General features: G+C 46.1%; 1 pseudogene; it reads left to right on the top strand.

The window, feature by feature from the left end:
- Positions 1-17,031: 17,031 nt before the first annotated feature.
- Positions 17,032-18,943, top strand: LOC147729054 (uncharacterized; annotated as a pseudogene).
- The last annotated feature ends 9,026 nt before the right edge of the window (positions 18,944-27,969 follow it).

The raw sequence follows: 27,969 nt of genomic DNA, 5'->3' as shown, positions 1-27,969 counted from the left end.
CCAAACCTGGCCCTGGCAAAGAGCTCAGCAGGTTCCTCGCCCTAGAAATACCCATAAGAGATGGACCTACGGTGATAGGTTTTCAGTAACTTCTGAATTTTTATTTTCAGACATTTCTCAGACTCATTAGGCGCCTTAACATCGGCCATCTGTCCCACCATACCTGCCTGGGAATCAGACGGGACCATGCCACATCCGCATGAGTAAAATGATGCTTTAGCTGGGACAGCTCAGTTACCAACAAGATCAACTAAACCATGCCAGCCCTGCTGTGCCTAATGATCACCACTGATGTGTAGAATAACCAAGTCATGTGGTGAAATCCATGACCTGGGTTCTTTCAATGGCTGGTATCAACTTTCCCAGTCAAAGACCCCTCACAAAAACCATATCATCCCGAAACCAGCTTCTTTGGCTCACCGCACATAAGAACGTAAGGATGTCCATGCACCAAGACCTTCCCTGGAGACATGACACCTAATGCACAATGAACAAGAAATTATAAAAAACCCGAAATGAGATGTGCAAATGTAGAAACAAGGCCATGGAATTCCTAGTAGGGCACACACAAAGATACTCACATAGAGCCCTTACTGGGCAATACAGGTTCCCTGGAGCCCTATTTCAGGCTATGTGATTTCCCCTCACTGACTTGTCAGCTTTTGAGAAAAGGAGACAGACATGCCACCCCATACAAACAAATGTTCTCGAGCAGTCACCTGTCATGCAAATCAGTCTTTGAGTTTATGGGGTATTCGCTAACCCTGAATGCCTCATAAACTGCAAAACTGTTCCAAAGAGCAAACCCTGAAATTCTGAAGCACATGCCCCCGGAAGGGTGGCTACAACAATGCCAAGCATGTCAATGGGCCTCCTAGACATCCATTTTACTCCCTCCATTCTTTCCCAGTCCATAGGGGCTTTCTTGACGAGAAAGGAGCTGGAGAAATAACATGTCCCAACTATCTTAGCAGAAAAGTCCAAGGTAGCCCCCTTAGCTTAGGCTGCTGACCTGCCTTTTTAGTTTTCGCCTGGCCGTAGCACTGCGCAGCAGTACTCACGCAGGCGAAATCTTTTGATCTACAGTATGGGGCTTTGTCCCGTCTCTCTCTTCCATTGGATAGTTTCCTCAAGCAATAAACATCATCCATACCTCTAGAGGGAAAACCACCAGCCCACCATCCCCTCCACCAAAAAGACAGGTAATGCTGAAATGTTCCTTCATTGGCTAGTCTTAACTATGGAGCTATGCTGGCTAAAATAAAGTTTGGTAGGAAAGTGCACTTTAGAGATGTATGGGGAAAGTGGCGGGCCCTACCGTGGTCTCTGGTAGGAAGTGTCGGAAGTCTTGAAATTTAAATCAAGACAACGCAGCAGGAGTATCATTCAGTCAGTCAGTCAATGCAAGCTTTATTCGGTAAACAAATTTAAAACCATCAAAGCACAGTACAACACAAAATTTCATGAAATTAAAATTCACCACATACATATTTTGTAATTACCAAAAAAGACCATTTAAATAAACCTAGCTCCACAAAAACAGTACTTGGAGTTAATAAATAATTTAAAAGAAGGAATGTTGTCACCCATTGAGGACACTTCCTAAAATTCCCCGATTTGTTAAAAATTCATATCATTAAAAAGTTGTTCCTTATTCACAGAGTCACAGGTGGGAAATTCATATCACAGTAACTGCATCTTATTTCTTCGTCTAATTGCCCCCGTGATATAGCTAGCCACTCCAAAGCATACCAACGGGGACCTCAAACATTGCAAGTATATCAAAGCTGGCCTAACCTGTTCAAAATTACAGCCTTTTATTAATGGCAATATGAATTGTTTGCGTATTGAAACATAAAAATCGGAAAAGAAAATCATATGTAAGGTGTTCTTTTCTGAAAAATTATCATTAGGACATGGGCCGAGAGCCCCCTCCTTGGAAAAGCCCTTTGGAAAGGATAATAACCACGGGAGCATGTTATACTTGAATCTTATCAATACAAACAAATGAAATGCTTTTTTATATACGTCAAGAATGGCTGAATACCTCTTCCTGTACTCAGCGTTACAAAGCACCTTACAGAAGGTTTAAGCAGCTCCCTTTCCTCCCTTACAGACATAGATTTATGTAAAAACGGAGATTTTATGGCTTTAATAGCCACCTTACTCCAAGCCCTCGGGTTTGTAAACAGTTCAGGACAACCCAAAATATCCATTTGGGTTTTAATATACTTGAGCCACAGGATATTGGGAGCTCTATCTAGGGACGTACAGTCCTGGATTATCAATTGATTTAGACTGGGCGATTGCTGCGCCCAAATCGTAAGCCAACCTAGTAATGGGGCCCAGCAATCTGATCTTGAATGTAGCCTACACCCACATCCTCATGAGTATTAAAATTAGCGTCAGATGCTGGGAGCGACAGCAATTTTCATTAAAAGATTTTTTCTGCTACTTGTATTTCACTAGCATCTGTGTAACCCCATACCTCACTCCCATATAACACCATGGGGACACATTTCGCGTTATATATTTTCATAAGGGCTGGGAGTGGCTTTGAACGTATCTTCTTAGCAAAACCCAGGACAGCCCCTGTGGACCTCGCTAGGTTATTCTTTTTAAAAGTACGCTGCGTCACCCATGACTTTCTATCATCAAATACTATCCTTAAATATGGGAAGTTAGGTACTTTAAACAGTTCCAAGCCTTTGCAGAAAAATCTTACCTTTTTCGCCCGCTTCCCACCTATCGTCATTGAATGTGACTTCTTAAAATTAGTTACTAAGTCAAACTAATAAAACGATCTAAAAGCAGTTGCAACCCTCTTGCTGTTCTAGCCACCAAAACAGCAATGTCTGCGTATAACAGTGCTGGAATCTTTTTTGGACCTACCCTTGGGATATCCTTACAAGATGATGTTAATGCATCTCCCAAGTTATTTATATCAAGCGAAAACAGCAGAGGGGCAAGGATACATCCTTGCCTTACTCCACGCTTAACAGGCCATGCTTCAGTTAAACCCCCATTTTCATTATAACGGACCGCAGCAGTATTTTTCTCATGTATATCGGCCAGAAAGGATATTAAGGTAGGTTCCAGTCCGATATCTGAAAGAGAGACCCATAACTTTTGCCTGTTTATTAGATCGAAAGCAGTGGACAGATCCAAAAAGGCTAAATGGATGTCCCCCTGCTTTAAGACCAAGTACTTTCCTATAATCAGATGTAAGTTCAGGCATTGGTCATACCGTACTTTCCCCTGTCTGAAGCCATACTGCAAATCCGAAATAATGGAGTTTTTGTCTAGCCATTCTGTCAGACGTACTAATACCACTTTTCCCATTATCTTTGCAGCAGAGTCCAGGAGCGAGATCGGCCTATAATAGGCCGGGTCTGCACTTGGACCCTTTTTATATATTGGGACTATAACTGCTTTGCCCCAAGTAGCTCAGAGACCTGCCTTGGTGGCGGCATTAAAAACACAAGTTAAATCTTTGCCCACACACTTGGATCAGCCCTATACACATCTGCCGGTACCCCATCCGGGCCCAGTGTTTTCCCTTTAGCTGTAGATACAATTGCCTCCATGACTTCCCCCTCCTGTAAAGTAATTTTTGGTACCTGGTTAACATCCCTATGGGTAGTAGCTAATGTATGAGTACTTGTAGAATACAGGCCACTAAAATGTTCCACCCATCTTTCTGGAGGGATGAGACAGTCCTTGATGGTATTATCTGCCTCATCAAAAACAGGACTATTTATTAATTTGCAGAACTGGGTACTATTTTTTAGGGTACTGGCTTCACTCTTCCCAAGTCATCTCCTTGAGCTCAGTTTTCCGTAATTTAATTGCATTTTTATAGCTCCTCCTGGCTTCGGTAATGCTAATAACGTCCCTTACAGGGGCCTTCAGGGCCTTCATTAGGGCATAATGTGCAGTGATGCACATTTGATCGAACCAATTTTTACACTTCTTTGGCCTTGGTTTGCCCCACCGAATCAAGTTGACCGCTATTTGATTAGTAATGAGGTCAAAGGCTCCTAAAATTTCTTTAGCTTCAGCACCCAAATTTGTACAGAGGCTAAAATCTTCACGGTTGCTATTGTACAGGCTGCCAAGAAAATCTGCTGGAGTGATTACATCCCATCTCAACCTTCGACCCTGACAGCTAGTAAATATGTTAGAATTTGAGATAGGAGCCAAAGGTGACTCTATTTTAATGTCCATCCTTAAGGGGTTGTGATCACTCATACCAACCTGCCTAGCTCCAAAAGAGCCAATGCGCTCCATTAAGGGACATGACACTAATATATAATCAATAATACTGTCATGGCCTTGACCTGTGTAGGTTGGGATCGGGTTTAAAGCATCCAATTGCTCCGGACAAAACAAATAATGAGCAGCTAAAAGACTCTCTAAATACAACCCGCTTCTCGTATGCTCAAAGTGCATGGGACCATGCGGGGCAAACTCATACTCCTCGCTTTGCATACAGTTTAGGTGACAAACATGAACATTAAAATCTCCAAGGATTATAAGATGGTAAGGGGCGTCGTTTTTAGTTTCAAACTCGTCCAAAAATGAGGACAATGCTTTTAAGTGGTCTAATTCATCTGCCCTAGTAAAAAAAAATTAAAAGTTCACCACTAATAATGATGGGAGGCTATTTTTACCCTTCAGCCTAACAGCTAAGATGTGTGGAGAGTTTGTCACAACTAGCTCAGGGCTATATAATAATTTTAAGCTAAATAGTAACAGAAGACCCCCCCCCCCCAGTCTCCCCATTGGTGATGGTTCCGCAAACTTATTAAAGGTAAGATAACCCTCTAAGTAGTAGGTGTCTTTGACCTCCCATGTTTCCTGTAACGCAATGATGTGACTTGTAGATAGAAAACTTTCCCAATTTTTATCCCCTCTTTTGGACCGCAACCCAGCAATGTTCCATGAGAGGATCTCTACCTTGTTCATAGTTGTGCTCTGACCTATTAGGTTTTCCCCCTTGGGCGGTGTAGTAACTAAATTAAGTTGGGTCAGCTCGAAAATGGGTTCTACCTCAAAGTCAACTGTAATGGGCGTCAGGCTCCCCTCTACCAATTGTCTAGTGTCTGGGTGCAGCGTTTCGGGCTCATGGCTACCCTGCAGTCAGCCTTGTTCCTCTAACCCAGATAAGATCTCATATCTGTTTGAGACTGGAGTTTGTAAATCTATCCCCCCTTCTAATCTTGCTTGTGGTTTATAAAAATGCCCAAAGGAAGGGCAGCAATACATGTAGTAATAAAAGAATAATCCTGTGCTTTCAAAACCGTTAAAACAAAATCACACCTATCAAAGTTAACAATAACACAGTCGCCGCTTATTTTCTTAGGCGAATTCCCAAGCCAAGCCACTCTGCGAACCATCAATATGTGGTTTGAAAGAAAGGGTTTAAAGCCTTTGTGCCTAATGAGCCAATCCACCGTTTTATTTTTTAACTCAGCCCATGCCTCAGTTTGATCTGCCCTCATTGGCGGTACGCCGGCCAAGACTACCACCAGAGGTGTAGCTGCTGGGGGTAAATCTATAACATCCTTAGCTGGTTTCAAACCACCACCGTGTATTTGATTGTCAGAACCACTGGTTTGCCCTGGTCTGCACATATCTTTTATTCCAGTTAGGTTACTCACGGCTTGCGCTTGGTTCGCCCCTGCATGCTGGAAATTGCTTTTTCGGGCTACATTCTGATGTGAATGGCTCACTGCTCGTATCTGGTTATTAGGAGAAACAATCCTGTCTGGCAATAGTGATTTTTGGGCAAATTCTCTATCATTCCCAGTGATCAAAGGGTTTAAAGTCGTATAATTACCCTGCGTGCCCACAGTCCCGCCTGACTCTAGATTCCCTATAGCAATGGAAGGTATAGCTACTCCCCTGGGGTTTACTTGATGTATGATGTTTCCTTTTGTGATCTCTTTTGCCATGCTGCTAATCTTATTCTCTAAAACCTCTAGCTTAGACCAAAAAGAAGCGAGAGAGGATAATATCAGGGACTCCATGCGCACCCAGAAAGCCTGAGACACCCCTGGGTCACCTTGGTTTACTAAAGCGGTAGCAGCTTCCTCTCTTTCATCCCTTACATCAAAAATGCTTGACTTTTTAGTTTTTGGGGCTTCAATTTTCCCTTTATTCTTATTTTGTGACCGCGTTGCCGGGCCACGCCGTGTATTAAAGGTAGGGCCATAATTTCAGGGGACTTAGCATGTTGAATGTTGCCCATGGAGGATCTTTTTTGGGCAACATAGACTCCTAATGAGAGCCTTTTCTCAGTTAAGACTATTTCCTGCTGGAGCATATTTCCTGCTCTAACCAAAAAGGCATCCATAGTGCCAGCAAAACTTCCCCCAACCCCTTGTTCCAACCCTGCGCCATTTAACTTGGTAGTCATGACTCCCGCTGTATATGAAATAAGGGCAACTACTGACCAAAACAAATGAAGCCGAAAATGTCAGAGAAGGGGCCCAGCCCAGCCTCGTTTGGCGTCGGGCGGCCACAGACGGTCCCGCCCTTGTCCCGGGCTTCTCCCGGGACGCTCCCGCGCAGCGGGTGCCTGCGCTTATTATGTATCTCGTGTATTGGGCGTGGCTGGCGGCAGAACGCGGGACCAGGTGTGCTTGGTGAAGCAGGAACTCCTGGTAGATCAAGTCCCTGCTAGCGTTCAACGCGCGGTTTCCCTCTAGGCCAAGCCGCCCCAGGTTGCAGACAACTACGTGACCCAGGTAGGAGCTCTCTCCTTGCTCCCAACGGCGATGCGGCACCCGCGATGCGGCACCCGCAAAGCGGATGCGGCGAGCAGTGGCAATACTTCTCTCCCCAAAAGTGGCAAGGGTATTTTCAAAGTTCTCCTCACTCCTTAAAGATGCGGCACCCAGGGAGTTGTTGAGCCAAAGGTTTTTTTTAAACTAGATGGGAAGTCCTGTGAGCGTGGCTGGTGGCAGAACGCGGGACCAGGTGTGCTTGGTGAAGCAGGGACTCCTGGTAGATCGAGTCCCTGCAAGCGTTCAATGCCAAGCCGCCCCAGGTCGCAGACAACAACGTGACCCCAGGTAGGAGCTCTCTCCTAGCTCCCAATGGCGATGCGGCGAGCAGTTGCAATACTTCTCTCCCCAAAAGTGGCAAGGGTATTTTCAAAGTTCTCCTCACTCCTTAAAGATGCGGCATCATTCATTCCCCATGGTACAGGCTTCGATTTGAACAGCATGTTGTGTTTTTTGAACATAGCAAGACAATTTCCTTCAAAAGTTTCAACTCAAACTTGATATTTTCTTGCGTGTTAATTGACTCCACCCCCACCCTGTTGTCAGACAAGAAAAGCACAGACTGATCACAGTAATGACAAGTTAAAATGCACAGGGCCAGCTCAGTCGGGAAAAACTCCAAGAAAATAAACATTTCTCCCCAATCTAGACTTGGATGAGCCTGACAGCCTTCTGTGGGCACACATTCAGATTGCAAGATTTCCCCCCAAAAAACAATTCTTGCCTCAAACTTAAACAGGCACAACTTCGGACTTGACATGGAAGGAGCAGGCCAGACCACAGGACTGATAAAACCATTGAGGAATATGGGCCAAGCCCTCAAATCTTGTTTCTCTCCAAAGGGCAACCTAGTTTTCTGATGTTTTGATTTGTAAAGAGCAAAAACAAGGAGATGATGTACGGTGAAACCCCCGTCACAGATCTGGGTTGAATCCATCATCACTCTTTAGCTCACTTTGCCACCTTAGTTCAGACACAGCTATATATGCAAATCAGTCTTGACCCTGTGCCTCATGGGAACAGTCTAGCCCGAACTGCCATGCCAGGTCTTTCCTGTCCCAGAAATAAGCATCCTGGGAACAGTTTTGGGGTAACACCCCTCATCAGCCAGGCTAGCTTGAAACCAGTGGCAAAAGTGAGCCACGTCTGGGCGTACCCGACCAACTTAGGGCGAACCAAGCAAACACAAGGAGATGATGGACAGAGCGCTAAAACTCCTCAGACATTCACCCCCAGTCACAGATCTGGGTTGAATCCAACATAATTCTTTAGCTCTCTTCGCCACCTCAGTTTAGACCCAGCTATGTTCAAATCAGTCTTGACCCTGTGCCTCATGGGAACAGTCCAGCCCCAACTGCCAAGCCAGGTCTTCCCTGAACTGGAAACACGCATCCTGGGAATGCTTGTTTCCAGTCCAGAGAGTACCTGGCTTGCCAGTTCGGGCTGGACTGTTCCCATGAGGCACAGGGTCAAGTCTGATTTGAATATAGCTGGGTCTAAACTGGGATGGCATGGAGAGCAAAAGAATGATGGGTTTAACCCAGATCTCTTGACTGGGGGTGAATGTTTTGATTTGTTCTGCATTCCGTCCATCAATAGTGTGTCTTTTGATTTGAAAAGAGACATCACTTTAGAAATGGATCTTGAGAAACGGTAGCCCATGGAAATGGTGCACTGTGAAAAATTCAGTTCAACTAACATTTGAAGCTAATGCAATGTACGCTTACATGGCACCAGGCATATTGGATTAGACTGTTTGAAAGCAGACATCCGCTCCTTAGGCTGAATGCACACACCCTTTACTGTGTAAATCCTGATCCCCGAAAATATCAAGGTTGTGGAAGGCCACTGGTCTTTTCGTTTGCCAAAGGGACACCTACCATTACAAGCAGACATGTCAATTAATTGAAGGAATGCCCACAGTGTCAAGAACCATGTGGGCCCAAGAACAGACATTTTAAACTGAATGATGAATGCTCACTTTTTGAAAGCATTGAACTTCTTAAAATTGCACAAGACACTGTGCAGCCTTAGGAACGCATTTCTCAGATTAGAATGAGTCCTCATTCTGTAAACCCACAGATGTAAATCATTAGGGGGGAATGTCAGATCTCTGGGCTTGGGTTGCAGATTGAATGGCCCCACTTCCCTAAAACTGGAGCATAGAAATAGCCAAATCCAAACAAGTGGATCACTCAGCGTAAGGCAGCGTGAAGAGCATTGTTAATAGATTGTCCCTTGGGCACAGAGGAGTTAGGAGGGAAGTTGAATTTCCCTGTCTTCTTTTTTTGTACGAACTCAGCGGGGGGCACAGACAAAGGGCCTGATTTAGATCTTGGCAGACCAGTTACTCTGTCACAACAATGATGGATATTCGTCCGCCAAAATGAATCCCATAGGATATAATGGGATTTATATTTCGGCACCGGGGATATCGCCACCGTTGTGACGGAGTAATCAGGCCCAAAATCTTCCCCTGGAATGGCACTAAAAACAGCACCTGCCCTCCCCAGCACCCGGTCCATTTCAATGTTATGCCTTGCCACATCCAAATGCTGGTTCCTGCATGCTGTCTCCCCCACTATACCTTGTGTGAGAACGAAACCCATACTATCGTTGTTAGCCTGAAAATTGGGATAAACATTCACCCTCAGAATCATATCCTGTAAATGTAATGTAATGTGTCTTGTAAAGCGCACTGCTGCCCTGAGGCGTCGTGGCGCTGTTGACCGCTGGGGAACCCGTCCTGGCTATCCCTGTGAGATGGTCCCTACTGGGTATCTCCAAGGTGAAACCAGGCATCCCCGGCGAATGTGGGGGGCCGTTGTAGAGATGAGGCAAGCTAATGTCCAGAGTTGCCGAGTGTGATCCCTGGTTAGAGTAGGAACAGAGGCGAGAATTATCGAGTCCGCTGACCCTGGTCCACAACCCTGTCGCGTCGGGAATTGAACCCTGGTCCCGGGCCGTTCTCTGCTTCCGGGTCTGCCGCCTCTAACCAGTGAGCCACACCACTCCACTAGATGGACTGGGGAGGATGCCACAATCAATTGCTGTGTCTGAGGACCCTTCTCCTTTACTTCCCTGGAAGACTTGAACTCGGGGTACACTTGGATGCCACAAAAGCCGCAGTTATGTTTGAATTTACAGCTTTCTTCTAGGCGGGGGCAAGATTATTTAGTATTGGTATAAACGGCCCCTTTCTTTCGTCTGTCCCTTGCTGTGACCGAAAGGACTAATATGGAGATCCTTCACTCTACTTTAGCACCACGTGTTTCAACCAGAAATTAACATCAGTCGACTTCCAAAATAATGTACGCCTGAATGCTCCGTCGTATTCCTTCCAGCGATTCCCTCCAACTTCTCCTATACACACACTATTATATTTCGATGGCAAACTAACTGAGCACCTACTACAGGGAGGTCTTCAACTAGCACAGCCAAGAAAATATCCCTTTATCCACTTTGTGAGTGTTTTCTCAACCTTGGGCTTACTTGGGTTATGTGAGCCCTCCTCCCTACGCTTAGCCTCATCCACCACTGGTGCTTATATTTCAACAAATACATCTTTATGAATCGTATTTTTATTTTCCTCTGACATATTCAAACCCAATTGGACTCCGGGATATATGAATAAGTCAAGGCTCAATCTATGTAAGGGCGCGTCCACACCTTTTTCCTTACAGCCCTTGTCCCCAGTTTCTGCTCAACAGGTGGCACCATCAACACCGGCGCATGTGGCCGGGCACCGCTAACTGATGGGGCCTGCCCTCCAGGCTGATTACCTGGTGCTGGAACATGTTGTAACCCCTCAGCCACCCAGAGTTATGTTGAACAAACATAGGAACTGTCCAAAAAACTGGAGGATCGGGCCTACCCTAAAATGGTCATCAAACAAGCCAGGAAGAGGGCCTTGAACATGATTGCATTCCAGTGGTCACGACCTTCGACCCATGCTCGACCAAGATCAGGCAGATCATTAGAAAACACTGGCATCTGCTGAGTACTGCATCTATGAAAATGCCTTTGCTTTTAAGCGGTCCACAAATCTTCGGGACCGGCTTATGCATCCACAGCCAGTGCAGGAATCTAGGGAATCTGGCGTCCCACAAGGGCATTACCCCTGTGGGGGCTGCACAGTATGTGCCCGCACAGTAGCTACAAAAGTGTGACTTCATCACATGGTAAGACCTGGCATTTGAACAAGTTCAGTAATTGTAATACGACTAATGTTATTTACAGAATCACATGCCCTTGCGACCTTCAAAATATTGGTCTTACTACACGGGAAATCAAGGTCAGAATACAGGAGCATCTGAGCACCCTGAGGTTAGGCAAACTTACGACCAAACTAGTCCAACATTTTATCACGCACAAATACAAACCCAGCGAGTTACGATGGGTAGCACTTGAAAGGGTACTAGGTGACCAGTTTAATATGGAGAATAGACTGCTGATGAAGGAAGCCGGATGGATATATCAAGAGGGGGCAGATCAAAATGGATTGAACGACCCTATAGAATGGAACAAAGTGGAACCATTCTAGGTCGATTATAGCATGCAGGACTTTCTCCTCCGCGCCTCTGACTATGTAATTTTGTATGGACGACTGGTGGGGACATACCCTAGGGTGCATCTTTCCCCATCTCCCACGAGCTGGACGGCACGGTGCACACACACTCACTCCGCACATGCACGCTGTATCTGCACGCCCGCCCACTCCCTCCCCAGGTCACCACCTAGCTTTGTTGCTTGCTTGCAACGTTACGCCTGGAGCCATTTGCCCTTTGCCAAAATAAATTAGCCAATGTGGGGTCCCCCTGGGCCGTCATTCGTGTAGCGCGTGAAAACGCTACCAATGACGGCCCTGGGCAGCAGTTGTTGGTCAGCCCCCGCGAGCTTCCCATATATGCGGGGGCTGACGTGAGCACGCTCTCTTTCGGTACTGGCCCCGTGGCGGCAGAGTTAGTGGTGGTGTCTGCGGTGACTGACAGACAGACTGTCGACGACAACTTGTGTCGCTCTCACACGCTGCTACACTTCGTCGTTGCACTGCGGGCGCACTCTACTGACTGACTGACGTGACGGCCCGGGCTGCTTGCTGGAGAGGAGCGGAGGTCGGGAGGAGGACTCGTGAGTCGTGATACTCGTGTGCCACACTGCTGCTGCCGGCCGCTGCCGCTCACCCAGGCCACACACCACAGTCAACTTGCGGCAGCGCCCAGGCCCAGCCCCAGCCCCAGCCCTTGAAGAGCACAAGACACGGCGACTACTGACTCAGCAAAGGTAGGCGAACTGAAGCCGACACCAGCCTCGGCCCCAGGCCACACCAGGCCCAGCGGCCCAGCCCCCAGCAGGCCCATCCTTATTTATTTTATTTTATTTGTGCGTTTTTATATAGCGCGGACTTTACCCGAAGGCGTCAGAGCGCTTCACAATAGGAAGAGTAATGATACATGAGGAGAAAATTACAAGTGAACAAATTACAAAAGCAGACGTTAAGTTACATGAGGTAAAATTGACAATTGTGAGCAAACAAAATACATGAGGTAGGGACAGTCCATTACAGGAGGAAAAAGTGACAAGTGTGCAGGTTACAAGAGAAAACAAAGTACAAATATAGGTATAATCTGCAATATATGCTAGACACTCAGGCACAAGAACAAACGTTACGTAGGCAATGGTGGCACTTCTGCAAGTATTAAAAGCAAACAAAATGTGAGAGGTAGCAAACAGTGTGTTACAAGAGAAAAGTGGCATGTGCATGTTACAAAAGAGTACCAAACACAGGTACAAGGATAATACTGCAATAAATGGCAAACACTCCAACCACAAGAACACAATAGGAAGGCACTTCCATTGTCATGGAGAATAGAATTTTCAGTAATGGGAGGTCTTCCTTCAGATAATAGAGGGGGTGTGAATTACTTTTGGAGGTGTCTTTGGAGGAGGAGAACTTTGAGGTCAGTTTTGAAGGCCTGGGAGGAGGTGGTGGTTGGGAGCTGAGGCGAGAGGGAGTTCCAGATTCTGACTGCGTTGCCTGAAAAGGATTGGGCCATCGATCTTTCCTTCTTGAAAGTGGGAGGTTCAAGCAGTAGATTTTCCGCATTACGTGATGGTCTAGACTCTAGAGCCTCCAGAGAGTTTCAGTTTATTCGCCAGGTAGCGAGGAGAGGAGGAGTGCAAGGCTTTGTGGGTGATACAGGCAGTCTTGTAGATAGCCCTAGCCTCGATGGGAAGCCAGTGGAGGGTGGATAACATCGGTGTGATGAGGTGTGAGCCTCAACCTAGTCCCAACAGCCATGCCACGCCAGACCCAGGCCCAGCCACCCCAGGCCCAGCCTCAGGCAGGCCTAGCACCCAGCCTAAGCCCAGGCCCAGCCACCCCAGGCCCAGCCCAGCCCCCAGCCCCAGGCAGGCCAAGCACATAGCCTCAGCCCTGAGCCCAGGCCCAGCTCCCAGCCTTAGTACCAGCCCTGCCAGGCCCAGCACAGAGCCTCAGCAAAGGACCAGCCACGTCAGGCCCAGCATTTAGCCTCAGCCCTGAGTCCAGGCCCAGCCCCCAGCCTCAGGCAGGCCCAGCACCCAGCCTCAGCACCAGCCACGCCAGGCCCAGCCCCCAGCCTCAGGCAGGCCCAGCACCCAGCCTCAGCCCTGACACAAGGCCCAGCACCCAGCCTCAGCACCAGCCATGCCAGGCCCAGCCCCCAGCCTCAGGCAGGCCCAGCACCAGCCTCAGCCCAGGACCAGCCACGCCAGGCCCAGCCCCAGGCAGGCCCAGCACCCAGCCTCAGCCCTGAGCCCAGGTTCAGCCAGGCCCAGCCAGGCCCAGCCTCTGGCAGACCCAGCACCCAGCCTCAGCACCAGCCACACCAGGCCCAGCCCAGCAGGCCCAGCACCAGCCTCAGCCCAGGACCAGCCACGCCAGGCCGAGCCCCAGGCAGGCCCAGCACCCAGCCTCAGCCCAGGACCAGCACCCAGCCTCAAGCAGGCCTAGCACCCAGCCACACCAGGCTCAGCCCTAGGCAGGCCCAGCACCAGCCTCAGCCCAGGACCAGCCACGCCAGGTCTAGCCTCAGGCAGGCCCAGCACCCAGCCTCAGTCCTGAGCCCAGGCCCAGCCCCCAGCCTCAGGCAGGCCCAGCACCCAGCCTCAGCCCAGGCCCAGCCAAGTCAGGCCCAGCCCCCAGCCTCAGCAGGCTCAGCCCAGGCCCAGCCTCAGGCAGGCCCAGCACCCAGCCCATGCCTGGCCCAGCCACGCTAGGCCCAGCCTCAGCCCAGGCCCAGCCACGCAGCCCAGGCCCAGCCACTGCCCACCACAGCACAGCCTGGCGGCAGCGCACGTGAACTGACTCACACACTCACTCACTGAGTCTGAGTGCTGTGAGCCTAGAGAGACTGAGTCACTCCAGAGTCACCACGACGATGTCGACGACTCGTGCCGCATTGTCTGCCTCTGCACTGCCACTGCAGCAGTGAGTGAGTGAGCCTGCTGACTGTCCGGTGACCGTCCGGCGCCGGTGGTACCTCTCCTGGACCTCGACATCAGGTGAGTCTGGGTTACTACTTGCACACGGTTATAGTTACTTAAAACTGCCCTCAGGCTGCCTTTTCCCACTCTCCACTACCACCTGCCAGCCTGTTACCCCTCCCTGAAATGGAGGCTGCTGTGCTGCCTGTCACTGTGTCATTACTTAACGCTGCCTGGGTGGATGTGTGGAGTGAGAGGTGGAGGTGACCCCCAGTCGCTGCGAGTCCCAGGTATTCCCAGGTGCATCTGTTATCTCTCAAATGGAGGCCTTTGTTGTTACTCTGCTGCCTGGGTGGATGTGGAGTTGTCTATCAAGATTAGGCTGTAGTTCGCTGGAGTTCCTTAATGACTTAGCTTTATTATTGGATGTAATACAGTACCTCTCCAAAATTCAGGTGTATCATTTGGGAGAATGATTGTATAATGAAGTCAAAACGTGTGGCTGTATGTTAGGTCTTCCTTGATGGCTGTGGGCAAACAGGACCAGCATCTTGTTTCTATTGCTTAATGACCTTACTGACTTAGTTGTCATTAAAAGTCATAACAGGCTCCTCATTCATGATTTCCCTGTGGCCCGGATTGTTTGTTCCTAGTCTGTCATTACCATACAATGTTTTAGCATGATTGATCCAATCTTTCTCAGTAATATTTGTGTTGTTTGCTCATTTGCTGCCAATTGCGATGTTCACAGAGCACCCCATATTTTTGTTATTTGAGGTACAATAAATGCATATATATAAATTTTAGAGCTACGGCCAATCCATGTTCCCCACCTAAATCATCTGATTGATTCCATATTTTACTCAAGGCAGTTTTAAATAGCAGAAACGAAAGTGGCAACAAGGAGAAGTATGGTACTACATCTGTTATGCTGAATTGGTTGGAAAGTGCGTTTTTTAATAGTTTATGGAGCCAAGACATCTTCAGAGGTGCCCAGTAACCAGTGAATAATAATTGGTGAGAAGTCTAGAGGTTAAAGTATTTTAGAGAGATGTCTGCTTTGTGTAGTCCGAGATCTGAATCAAAGTAGTGTAGAAGTTTAATGTGTGTACTGCAAAACACTACACATAATGTAATTTGCAGATGACAGGTTTTTTTAATGGAGCTACTTTCGTGGGCTACTGCTTTGAACACACACACAGGCATATTATCAAGACAGGAGATAACATTATCGCCGCTTTATCGACAGAAAACTGCCAATAAAGCGGCGATAATGGGCTTGATAATATGCTCTATGGAATTCCAATCGGAGCCCATGTTAGATGTCTTCACATCTAACATGGGCTTCAATTGGAATTCCATAGAGCATTTCATCAAGCCCATTATCGCTGCTTTATCAGCAGTTTTCTGCCGATAAAGCGGCAATAATTTTATCTCCTGTCTTGATAATATGCGCCCCAGTTCCTTTTGTTCGTTGCAGTTCATAATTAGTAATCCTTTCACTATTGCACATTGAGCTATGTGTGACTGCTACATCTTTTAATCTTCAGTCATGCAACACATCTTGTACGTTGATTTGTACAGTTGCATGATTTATTGTCAATGTGTCTGTTATGTAAAGCACTGTGATACCCTGAAGTGTGCTATAAAAGAAATAAAATGCTAAATACTCGGACAGACCAACACATCTGACATTCTAGCATTTCATGCACTTACATGAAGGGACTGAAAAAAGTCAAGCATGCCTCTCCAGTACCTGTGAAGAGATGAGCTGTGTTCTTTTGTTCCTCTTCGTTGTGTTTACATTTAAGTGTGAAGTTGCAGGTCACTCGTTCTAAAGTAGGCCTGATGGTCCCTTAACTTGGCCTTTATCTATAAATGAAAAACTGGGACTAGACAAAACATGGATCCCTCCAGCAAATACATTATTCTCCTTAGTTTTCTTACCACAGGCAAATGTGCAAGGAAAAAAGAATTCTGAATCCTAAATAAGATGGTTTTTTTTAATATGCATTTTTCATCAATACATCATGCTTAGAGCACAGTCATATCAGTTTAAAATGCAAAGAGGAAAACTCGTCACAAGCTTTAGTCCGACATGAAAGTAAAGTATGAGGGGTATTCCATTAGGATGTATTCATTTTTGCTGAGATCACTAAGCTGCCCTTGGGTATTATAAATAGATTGAAAGCTAGAGCTTCCTCTTAACACTCCCAGAATAAGAGGCTCACTACCCTTTGGCCCAACCTCCATTTCAAAACATTACAAATCCCACTCTGACTCAATCAGACTCAATTGTTAGCCCTTCTTAAAATTACTTGCCCAAGTTCAGTCAACAACACTGTCTCCTTTTGATTTTACTGGTATTGTACCCCAAAATAATGAAAAGACACCCTTGGACATGCACAATGTTGAGGTATGCTACCAGGAGCGGCCTGTACAGGTAAGAGCAGTGAGGCAGGGTGGTGGTGGAGGCGGGGAGGGATTGGATAGACGACCCAGAGGGCAAATTGAATAATACCATTTCACTTGTGTGTCAAATTACCCCCCACCCACCTCCTCTTACCTTCACGGGTTGCTCCTGTATGCTACAGTATCCATTGCAAGTAGGGATTTATTGATAGTATTTTGTTATTGCTTTTTACATGTTTGGCAGTGAGCCATGGACAATGATTGCCTTTTGTCTGTTGCAATTTCAGGTAGTCGTCCAGCCTCATCGCGAAATAGTCAATTTTTCTGCGCCCAGCTGAGTTGGCAGTTTAATTATTGCAAGATGGGCAAGTGGTCACAATATAAAAAAATATACAGAAAAGAGTGGCAGTTGGATCCTGAACTAAAAAAATAGATTGCCCCTGTAAGGACAGATGATAGCAAAGCAGCATGCAAGTACTGCCATGTGGACATCCGTGCCCATTATAATGATTTGAAGCAACATGCAGCAACCACTAAACACCGCTCACGCTGTAATGCAGCGAGAACATCTGTGGCTCCTTTATCCAACCTATCCCTTCCATTTCTAATGATCAGAAAAGAAGAGAAATCAGATTTGCCATACAAAGTGCTTGTTGTACATCCATTAATAACATAGATGGGTATGATAACATTTTGAAAGATGAATTCCCTGCCTTCCGAATGCACCGCACAAAATGTACAGCACTAATTAATTCTATGTTGGGCCCATATTTCAAAGAGGAATTGCTGAAAGATATTGGAACATCACCATTTTCTTTATTGATTGATGAATCGACTGACATTGAAGTGAAAAAACTACTGTGCATTTGCATTAAATATTTCAGCAAAAAGCTTAACAAATGTGTAAGCACCTCCCTTGCCATGGTAGAATTAGATCAGGCCTGTTCTGAAGATATAGCAAATGCAGTCCTAAACATGCTGGAAACGTGTAATCTTGAGATTAAAAATGTAATTGGCATAGGTACAGATGGGGCAAGCGTCATGTGTGGGAAGCACCACTCAACATTCACCTTGTTGCGAGATAAACAACCATCCTTGCAACGTGTGCGCTATATTTGCCACTCCCTTGACATCATTGCTAAGAAAGCAATAAGGAGCATTCCTAGCAATATCGAATTTATGATCCGAGAAACTTGCCATTGGTTTTCCCGCTCACCAAAACGCCAGGCTGACTATAAGGAGTTGTATCTGACATTGGACGGAGGCATGCCCCTGAAATTAATTTCTCCTTGTGAAACACGGTGGATAGTGATAGCAGATTGTGTAGATCGTTTACTAGAACAATATGATGCCTTAAAATTTCACTTTTGCACAGCATCCTATGTGGAGCACTGCTATGCAGCAAGGATGCTCCAGGAAATGTATCAAGATGAGATAAATCTACTTTACCTCACTTTCTTAAAGCCAGTGCTCCAAGAAATAAAGGTTGTTAACAAGATTTTTCAGCTAGAATCTGGGGATGCACTCCACATCTTCCGCGATCTATATACTCTGTACTTTTCCACACTTAAAAAGGATACAAAAAAACAAGTGTTTTCACATCTAATAATCAGGAGCAGTTGCAGAGCCTAGACTTACAAAGTTCTGCCATTTATCTTTCACAGGATGATGTGGATCTTGGGCTCACTTTCCGTAACAAGCTGGAAGAAAGTAAACTCCCCTCTGTGTCAAAGGAAGGCATTGTGACAAGGTGCCTAGAGTTCATGAAAGTGTTGGTGTCTGAATATAAAGCTTGTCTCCCCGAGTCTCTCAGCATGCTTAAAAAGTTAGAAAGTTCGAGTCTGCAAAAAGTACTTGCAGATCCCAAACCACCTGTAGCAGATTTGCCAGAAGCCTTTTTCACTTGTCCATTGGAGGTCCTGGAGTCACAATGGAGAACTATATCTTCATCCTCATTTCATAACACTTCAAACATAGAATCGTTCTGGGTGGAAGTGTATAACTACGCCAATGCTGCTGGCAACCATTGTTTTCACGAGCTTGCAATGGGTGCTATTAAGATGTTGACTCTCCCGATATCCAATGCTTATGTTGAACGGGTTTTTTCTCAGATGATGCTGTTAAAAAATGATAGAAGGAACAGAATGGGCCTAAAACGGCTTTCAAATATTCTATATATTAAGTTTGAACTGAAACGCATTGCAATAAAGTCCTATTCATTTCTTCCTCCCCCGCAATTGTTTGCAAAATTTAACAGAACAATGTATGATTAAAATTGCAAAAGTCAGCGCCGCCACCACCCCGGAGCTGCATGCAGCTCATGTATGCTGCCAGGGGTAGAAAAACACTTTCACATACCTGCTCATTAACTGCAGAAGGAGGCACACCGCCTGCCTGCTACTAACAGAACCAGAAGAACACTTTGTCAGACCTACTCTTGCCACTGTGTACCCCAGAGCATTGCGTGTCACTCCTGCTGGTGCCAACCCTAGAAGAGCACCATTCTCCACCTTCTCCTACTTTCAGAACCCTCATTGCAATGAAAAAACAGCACTGCATTTCCATTCTATATTTCAACAAAAAGCTTAACAAATTTGTAAGCGCTTTACTTGCCATGGTAGTATTAGATCATGCCTGTTCCGAAGATATTGCAAATGCAGACCTAAACTTGCGTGAAAACTGTAACGTTAAAAAGTGTGATTGGCATAGGCACAGATGGTGTAAGTATCATGTGTGGGAAGCACCACTCAACATTCACCATGTTGCGAGATGAGCACCCATCCTTGCAACGTGTGCGCTATATTTGCCACTCCCTTGACATCACTGCTAAGAAAGCAATAAGGAGCATTCCTAGTAATTTAGAATTTGTGATCAGAGAAACTCACAACTGTTTTTTGCACTCACCGAAACGCCAGGCTGACTGATAAGGAGTTGTATCTCACATTGGATGGAGGCATTCCTTGAAATTAATTTCTCCTTGCAAAACACTGTGGCTATTGACGTCCGATCGTGTAGATTGCCTATTTTCCCCCTACTTTGATTGAGCAGGTACCATTGTCATGTATTAGCTCTAGGATTACTACAGTCCGGAGTCACAATGGCGTGTGTATCCTCCTGCTCATTTCTTAGCACTTCAAACATAGATTAGTTTACTTGAACAATATGATGTCTTAAAATTAAACGTTTGCAAACCATCCTATGTTGAACACTGCTTTGCATTAAGATTGTACACACAATTTATCAAGATGAGCCATGCCTATTTTCTCCATACTTTGCTTGAGCAGGTGCCATTGTCATGTGTTAGTGCTAGGATTACCACAGTTATGCCAGTACAGATAGAGATAATTGTCTCTTGCAGTTTCAGGTACTCCCCTGCCCTCTCATCAACACAGTTCATCATTGTTCAGCTTCTCCCAGCAGCGTAACAGTTGCAGTTTAAAGAGTGCAACATGGGCGAGTGAGTTCAAAACATAAAAAACTGTGGTAGTGGTTTCTGAAACCAAAGGATCGATAACCCAATAAAATAAGATCATACCAAGGCAGCGTGCAAGTACTGCCCTATAGAACTGCATGCCCGTTATAATGATTTGAAGCAACATGCAGTAACAAAGAAACACAGCTCATGCTGTAATGCAGCAAGCACATCTATGCAATCCTTTGTACAACCTATCCCTTCCATACCCAACGACCAGAAAAGAAGAGAAATCCGGTTTGCCATACAAACTGCTTGTTGTACATCCATTAATACTGTAGATGGGTATGGTGAAATTTTGAAAGATGAATTCCCTCCCTTCCAAATGCACCCAGTGTCCAGCCAAAAGCTGCCAATGTTGAAATACAGACAAGTGATTAATGAACAATTCACAGTTTCCCTGTGCTGGCCATGTTTACAGGGACTTGCCTCACCCCTTGAAACGAGCGTCTGCAAGATTTACAGAATTGCTGCTCATCAAGAGAAGTGAGTGACCATTTTTCAATGTAGATTTTTAATCTGTAATGTAATGAATAATGAAGACACTAAGTTTTACAGACTTTATTACAATACAATTTAGAGGGAGCAGTAAATTGCACAGAACACTGTTTTTGCCTTGCTTATTCTTTGTTTTCTACTATTGTATTCTGAGCGGTGCCTGTTTGACATGACAAAGTCACAGTAAGGACTGGTCTTAAAATTGAGTAGCATTAAGGCAGGTGCCCAGTTATTGCCCTCCCACCATCTATATATTGAATACAATGTATATTTGTCCTAAAAATTGTTTCTGATGACAATTTGTGCATAATTTCAGACTTGCTAATTTGGGCTGGCTTTTGGTCTGGAACTGGTCTGATTGGGCTTATTGTGGGCTTATATTTGAGCAGCTTTGGGCTTGGGCCGGGTCAAAAAATCTGGCATTACTGCTGTTGATCTAGTGCACGCGGGGGAGTGAGCTGAGGCCATACACCTGCAGTTAGCCATTAAGGAGAAGAACCCAGGAGTAGACCGGGTCCATTACAACACATGGGAGGCATGTAGCACCTCCTACCTATAAAAGGACGTACCGTCACTTCCATCAGGTGGATGATTATGTCGTGGGTGAGCCCAGGCATAGTGGGGGTTGAGAGCATTGTTAACCCCCAAGCAGAGCACATTATGAGAGCACATAAAGGGGAACACAGCGAGAGGCAGCAAATGATTTTGACCCGCATGTGTTAACAGGGTGATTCCCATAAAAGACAGGAGGCACCCAATTGTTGCTGTATGAGAAATGGACTACATTGATGGTAGGAATAGCCAAGCACCAATATGCAGGAGATGTACACAGTGTGGTAATGCACAGGGGGTGCTCTGGCAGATACTGTCTGGAAGATTCGAGCATAAGTGATGAGGGGATTATGAATGTGTAAGGAGAATGCTTTAGGAGGGGAATGGAACTGGTATTCATTTTTTCCTTTTTCCTATACAGCCTGACTTTTTGCAGCGACTAAAAAATGCCCTGTAAATAAATTACAGGGGGGGGGGGGGGAACCAGTTTCTCCTACGGGGTTGCAGGTATGCCAATGATTGGCAGCTACTCGTTAAATACTTCACATGTGACATTTTTGATTCCCCATAGATATGTTTTATCTTTTTATCTGAGGTATGCCTGGGAGATATGTTGATGCGATATGGCTTGTTGTTGCTCTGTAGGTACAATAAACAGAGAAAAGAGGTGTAGTGAAGATGATGACCCTAACCCTGATGAAATTGCCATAAAATTTTGTAAGGCAGTGAAACATGTTGGTTTTAATTGAGCAGCCACACAACAAGGAATAAAACAGTATAGCTAGTGTTGTCTAGCTCGTTTTTAAACTAGGGGACACTGGATTTCTACGCTTTATCCTGGTACCCCCCATAGGGTCACATTTAAAAGATACATCATGTGTATAGGTTTATCTTCTTTTTTCTTCTTGCACTATCTATCTATTATTTTCTAAGTTGGCAGGTGCTAATAATGAGAACCTGAGGACACAGGCGAGTACCAGCCTGTAACCTCTCATAGTGTTACTCCTGTGAGGCACTGCCAACTTTCCCTCACTTTTTTCCATTTTTCTTCCCGGACGTTCTTCGCACACTTGTTGGGAGGACAGACTAGCAGACACAGCACCATATATTCTAATTTAAGAAATGACATAGTACATTGTAAGGGAGTTGTGAGAATCAGATCCACTGCTGTGAGGCACTCAAGTGTGTTTCCTCTTTAAAAATGAAATGGTGGAGTCTTGTCCACACATACAGAAGGAGCAGGTCTTTTGTTGAGGTGAAGTCAGTGAGTGGGGGGCGACCTGTTCTAGTTCCCCCCCCCCCTAGGCTACTAAGTGTAGATAGTACCCCCTTAGCCCCCAATAGCAGTCATCTGGAGTGAAGAGCAAGTACCCTGCACAGCAATCAGCTGAATCATGACTTCCCTAGGGTTGCACCCTAGCTAAGGTGTTGCTGTGATGAGCCCTGCACTTGGTTTTCAATCCCAAGCAGAGCTACCAACCTCCTGGCTTTTGCTAAGCTGTCCTCCTCAGACCTTACCTTTGATAAACCATTCAGGGGCGTAGCACAGGCCCCCGCATCCCTCGCGGTGTGGGGGGGCCATCTGCAGGGGGGCCCCTTAGCACAGTACTCAGGTCTGAGCGCACTGGATAAAATCAGGAGCGGGGGACCCTCCGGGTACATTGCATCGTTACGCCCCTGAAACCACTATAGAGTGCATCAGAAAATCCCAGCCTTGGAGTACCAGAGAAGCACACCATCTAACCATGCTAGAATGTCAGGCCGACCTGCCTGCGACACACCTGATGAAGACTCTGCTAATGAGGGACCGATACATGCTCCAGCAGCTGAACCTGAACCCACTGCACTCCCATTAAAGACCATTCCACTCTTACCCTGCTTGCACAATTGGGCCCAACCAGGGCTTCAGTCCAAAGCAAGCAGGCGTCCTGTTCTGTGCCATTCTTAGTTGAGGCCCCTAAACACACACCACTAACAAAAAACATTAGGAGCAGAATGCCCCAAAGCAAATCGAAACAATACATGCAAGTACCCAACAACAAGGTTCCCGCTCTAAATTGAGGACAGGGATCAAACACAAGTAAAATGATTGTACAGCTGAATATCAACATGGAGAATATTGACATAGAGGAATATCGAGGAGAGACTATCATACGGTAAGTGCATATAGGGATGTATCGATTTACTATTCCTAACTCCTCATCCACGTACCTGGAAGATCTATGTACCACATGAGTACAAATATCTGGAGTTAGGTACAGAAATATAGATGTACTTACCTGTCGATATTTTTTAATATTTGTTCCTCGATATTTAGAACCCTGGTTGTTCTGAGCTTGATATGTAGTATGCCCACCAACCAAAATGAATGCCCTTTTTTTGGCTTTCACGCACTAACCACTGAGCAGCCAGGCTCCAGCAGGTAATCAGGACAGTCTGGTGGCTGCTATGAGGAGTGGCGGCAAAAGAAGCTGCCCCAGTCTGGGCTCCCACTTTTGTATGGAAGAATTTCTCATTTGGAAAACACAAAAGACAAAAAGAAAGAGAAATTGGCTCAACAGCAATTACATTCATATTGTGCATCGTCACCACAGAATCATCCAATCATTAAAATGCAGTTCTATCCTATGCAAGGTCTTCTGTAAGTGCCCATCTATTATCAACTTTCCTATTCCTCCCTTTAGCATTTGTTTCTTGCTTATCTACTTTGCTCTAACAGTGCATCGTTAGTGGTCTGGGGTGTCAGTCAGTAGCGTCAGCATTTCTGCTCATTGTGCTAAATCTTCTGTTGATTGGTCACCACTGCTGGTTGTTTGTATGTGTTGTCATCTGCCGGTCTCCTTTCTATAAGATCTCTTTTCCTTTGGTCATATGTTGGAGCCAGTGGCCTGACCCAGTGAACAGCTATGCGTCGCTTAGCAAGGACACCACCCAGCGCTGTGAATCGATACACCATTTTCTGGCTCTTTTTTTCTGAGAAATTTCCAGCAAAGTGTTTAATGTTTTTATCTAGCACCTCATTTGCTGCCTAGCCTAAACCTAATAACCCTTCTCCCCAATACTCATGAATAAGAGGACAGCTCTACACTAGGAACAGAAAGCACATGGTTTCATCACGTCTGCTGCAGCCTAGAGGCCCCATAAGTTATGTGCATGCCATCTTTGGTGGTGTGATGTAGGTTTGGTGTAAATAATGAATTGGGTCTCTGTAAACCTTTTGTTCATCCGCATTTTTAACTTCTTTGTATGCTCTTCTCCTCTCCTGCTCCATTATTGCATCAGTGTCCATCTTTCTTGTGCCTGAATCTTGCCCCCTCTCATGCATTAGTGCGCCATTTCAGCTTGTAACTAGTTTTCTGCCCACAACCACGGCAAGCGCCACGCATTATGTGAGTTGTCTCGGTTACCCTCTGGAATAATGTCCAGATTTCCCTAGCCGCATGGGCTATCTTGGCATACTGGAGGAAGGGGACCAGGCCAGTTGCAAACAGGTCACGTGCTTCTGCAGAGAAAATAGATTTGCTATTTTGATATGAGTGTCCAATAGTGCTGCTACCGCCCTCCTGACAGCTTGCAGTTAGCATTTCTCTCATTATAAGGTTTTATTGACCAAATGGCTTATCTGATGTAAGCAGAGGTTCAGATCCCACTTACATTGGCTGGGACCCAATACACCCAGCCCCTCCCCCCACACAAAACCTACCTCTTGGAAGCACGCCATGATCCTTTCTCTGAACCTTCTGCTGCCTACTACACCCCCATTTCCCCAGGGAATTCCTTAGATGCGCCCCCCTACTCCATTGTCTTCTCTTGCGCTCATCACCCTGCTTTTTACCCCCTATTAACCATCTGAATAATCGATTCTTCCTTCTACTTCCCCCTGGTACATCTTCTCCTGACCTCTTGCTCAGAACTGTTCCCTACTCTACCTCTACGGTTATCTTGGCGCTTCCTCTGTAGGAGGATGCGCTGTCCCTCATTTATATCTGACTTGTTTTATATTTACTGGTGATCTCATTCGCAGGCGCACACGGGTACTGTCCTGTTGGTTAACCTTATTGTTTTCATATTTATTGAACTTCGCTGCTTTATGACCGCTCTCTGTAAAGCGCCCAAACAAGCTACAAAAACTCCAAAGAAATAAATCTATCAATCTATCTATTTATCTATCTATCTATCTATCTATCTATCTATCTATCTATCTATCTGTCTCCCTCACTCTATCTATCTATCTATCTATCTATCTATCTATCTATCTATCTATCTATCTATCTATCTATCTATCTATCTATCTATCTATCTATCTATCTATCTATCTATCTATCTATATACATACATACATACATACATACATATAGTGCTTTCCATACACCTTCCGAGGCCTAAAGCGCCTTTTCAATTGTTCAATAAGTAGCTTTGGCCGATATATAATGTATATAACGTTTTGTGACGCCTGTGAGTTTATGAAGCGCTCCGATTTTCATCATATTCCTGGGTGCCCTTCGGGAATATGGTTCAAAGGGTGTCGTTTAGTCCGGCCCATGTGTGTAAAGTTGGGTGTTTTACGTACAGTTCAGAGGCCGGAATGGATAGAAGTGATGAAGTGTCGTTAGACCAAACACGACAAACCCCAATGTCAAGTGACGCGGCCCAACACACATACGAGTGCAGCTGAGAGGAAAGTCGACTTTTTGCTGAGACGAGGAGCTGTAGCTCCAATCCCGTTCTAGATGGAAGGAGGCGGCGACGGTGCCAGCAGCGGGCCAGCCTGCGAGCCATGCCCGGGCGGCCGCACGAGGGGGCATCCACATCTGAGCCGGGCCTGTCTCTTCCGGTTGGAGTCAGCGCTGGGGGCTCTGAGCAGTGTCTGTCCGATAAGCCACGCTCGGGTGGCTCCATACTTGCAGATGGGAATTTCCCAGCTCTCGCGCCAGAAATAGCACTTCCGCTTGGGCCAGAGATGAAATCGCATTTTCGGAGAATGTGTTTGATGTAGGCTTCATAACAGCCATTAAAGGCGATGCACGGCTGTGAGCGGGCGGGGGGAGGGGCGTGAAAGCACTAATCTCCCCGGGCCCCAAGCGCTCTCTGCAGCTGGGCAGGTGATGGGAGCGAGGCAGGGCCTTCCTGCGATCACGGTACATGTGTTACCAGGAAGTGTGAAGCTGTTGTATTTGTCGGGTCCCCGCCCTGGCACCCGTGTAAACATAAACCTTAAAGGGGCAGATTTACAATCGCCTTGAGCCATTTGTGCGTCATTTTTAACATGGGAAAAGTGACGTAAGGTTGGCGCAAGGGGCTTGTAAATTAGCCCCAAAGTGTTTAATACGCTGTCAGGTGGCGTTAGCCCAGAAAAGACCACTCCTAAGCGAGGCTGATGGTGCAAACTGAGATCCGGGCTGCGCGTGCCGTGCTGGCGTCAGACGGGCCGCGGATGAATCCTTTTCTGCGAAGGGTGGGCAGTAGCCGAAATGGACACAAAGTAGCTACGGCCATTAAAATAAATGTGCTCCCCTCCCCCCATTAGTGCAATAAATAGCTGGAAAAATGTCCACGTTTTTAAAATGTGGGTATTTTTGAACTTGTTAAGACACGCTGTGTATATGCTTTTTCAAGGTATGGAAGAAGAGTGCATGAATTTGAGCTTGCTGCAGGGAATGTTTGTTTTCATATCAGGTAAATTAACAGTAAAAACCGGGCCAGCAGACCGTAAAACTGGCCAAAAAACAGCCCAAAGAACTGGCCACATACTGATATGTCAGAGTAGCCCTTGGGACACTGCTCCATTGACCAATAGGCCATTCGAACCCTGAGGGTGAGGGAAGCAGGATGGGGCTCTGAATGCGTCAGTGTTTTCTAGAGATCCGCAGAGCCTGGCGAGGTGTGGTGACCATTGACTCCATGTCACAACAACACAACTTTTCTATTCCTGGACTTTGCCTTTACATATCAAAAGTATGTTAGTTCAGTGGTCTCAAGTTAAATGAACCAAGACTACAGCTCCCAGAATGCACTGCTAGATTAAAACTCAGACCTGGGAGGGGCTGTCCCTGTGGCATGGGGTCATCTGGTCACCCAAAGCTTAGGTGTTGCCTGCGTTCATAGTCTGGTGGGTGGGGGAGGGGCCTAGTTGCTGTAGAGGTGATACTTTTTTGAGACTTGAGTTCTCTGTTGCAGGACCTACGCTTTGGAGAGGTTTCGGCACTAGTGTTTAAAGTGGGATGAAAAAGTTGGGAAAGGGGAAGAGTCTCTAAAAGGGGTGTAGCCAAAGAAGCATAAGTAGGAAATCTTTCTATGGAGAAGTGTGGCTCACTGGTTAGAGGAGGCAGACCTGGAAGCAGAGGTCAGCCTGGGACCAGGGTTCAATTCCCTGCTCGGCGGGGTCTTGAGTCCTAAAAATGTCCATGGACTCGACAATTCTCGCTCCGGTGCCTACTTGATTCACGGGTTCACACTCTGCGACTCTGGGCAATAGCTTGCTTAATCTCCACAACGGCCCCTTGCGGCGGGATGCCTGGCTTTCACCTTGCGGATACCCTGCCGGGGTTATCTCACAGGGGAATACCAGGACGGGTTCCCTAAGCAAGTGCTTAGAAACCGCTCGGTGATTTGCGCTATATAAATTCCTGTACATTTATATTTACATTCTATGAGCCCTGATCTATGTAACAAAAGATGTGGCTTGAAACATGCGACCTGGCTAGTATTTGAGTTCACCTTTGTGAGTTTTCTGTTACTGTACCCATACATATTACACAACAAACATACACCCAAAAC

This window comes from Lissotriton vulgaris, chromosome 2_2 (assembly GCF_964263255.1).
Source record: "Lissotriton vulgaris chromosome 2_2, aLisVul1.2, whole genome shotgun sequence".
Classification (NCBI taxonomy): Eukaryota; Metazoa; Chordata; class Amphibia; order Caudata; family Salamandridae; genus Lissotriton; species Lissotriton vulgaris.
The sequence above is the reverse complement of the archived record's forward strand: the minus strand, read 5'-3'. Positions and strand labels throughout refer to the sequence as shown.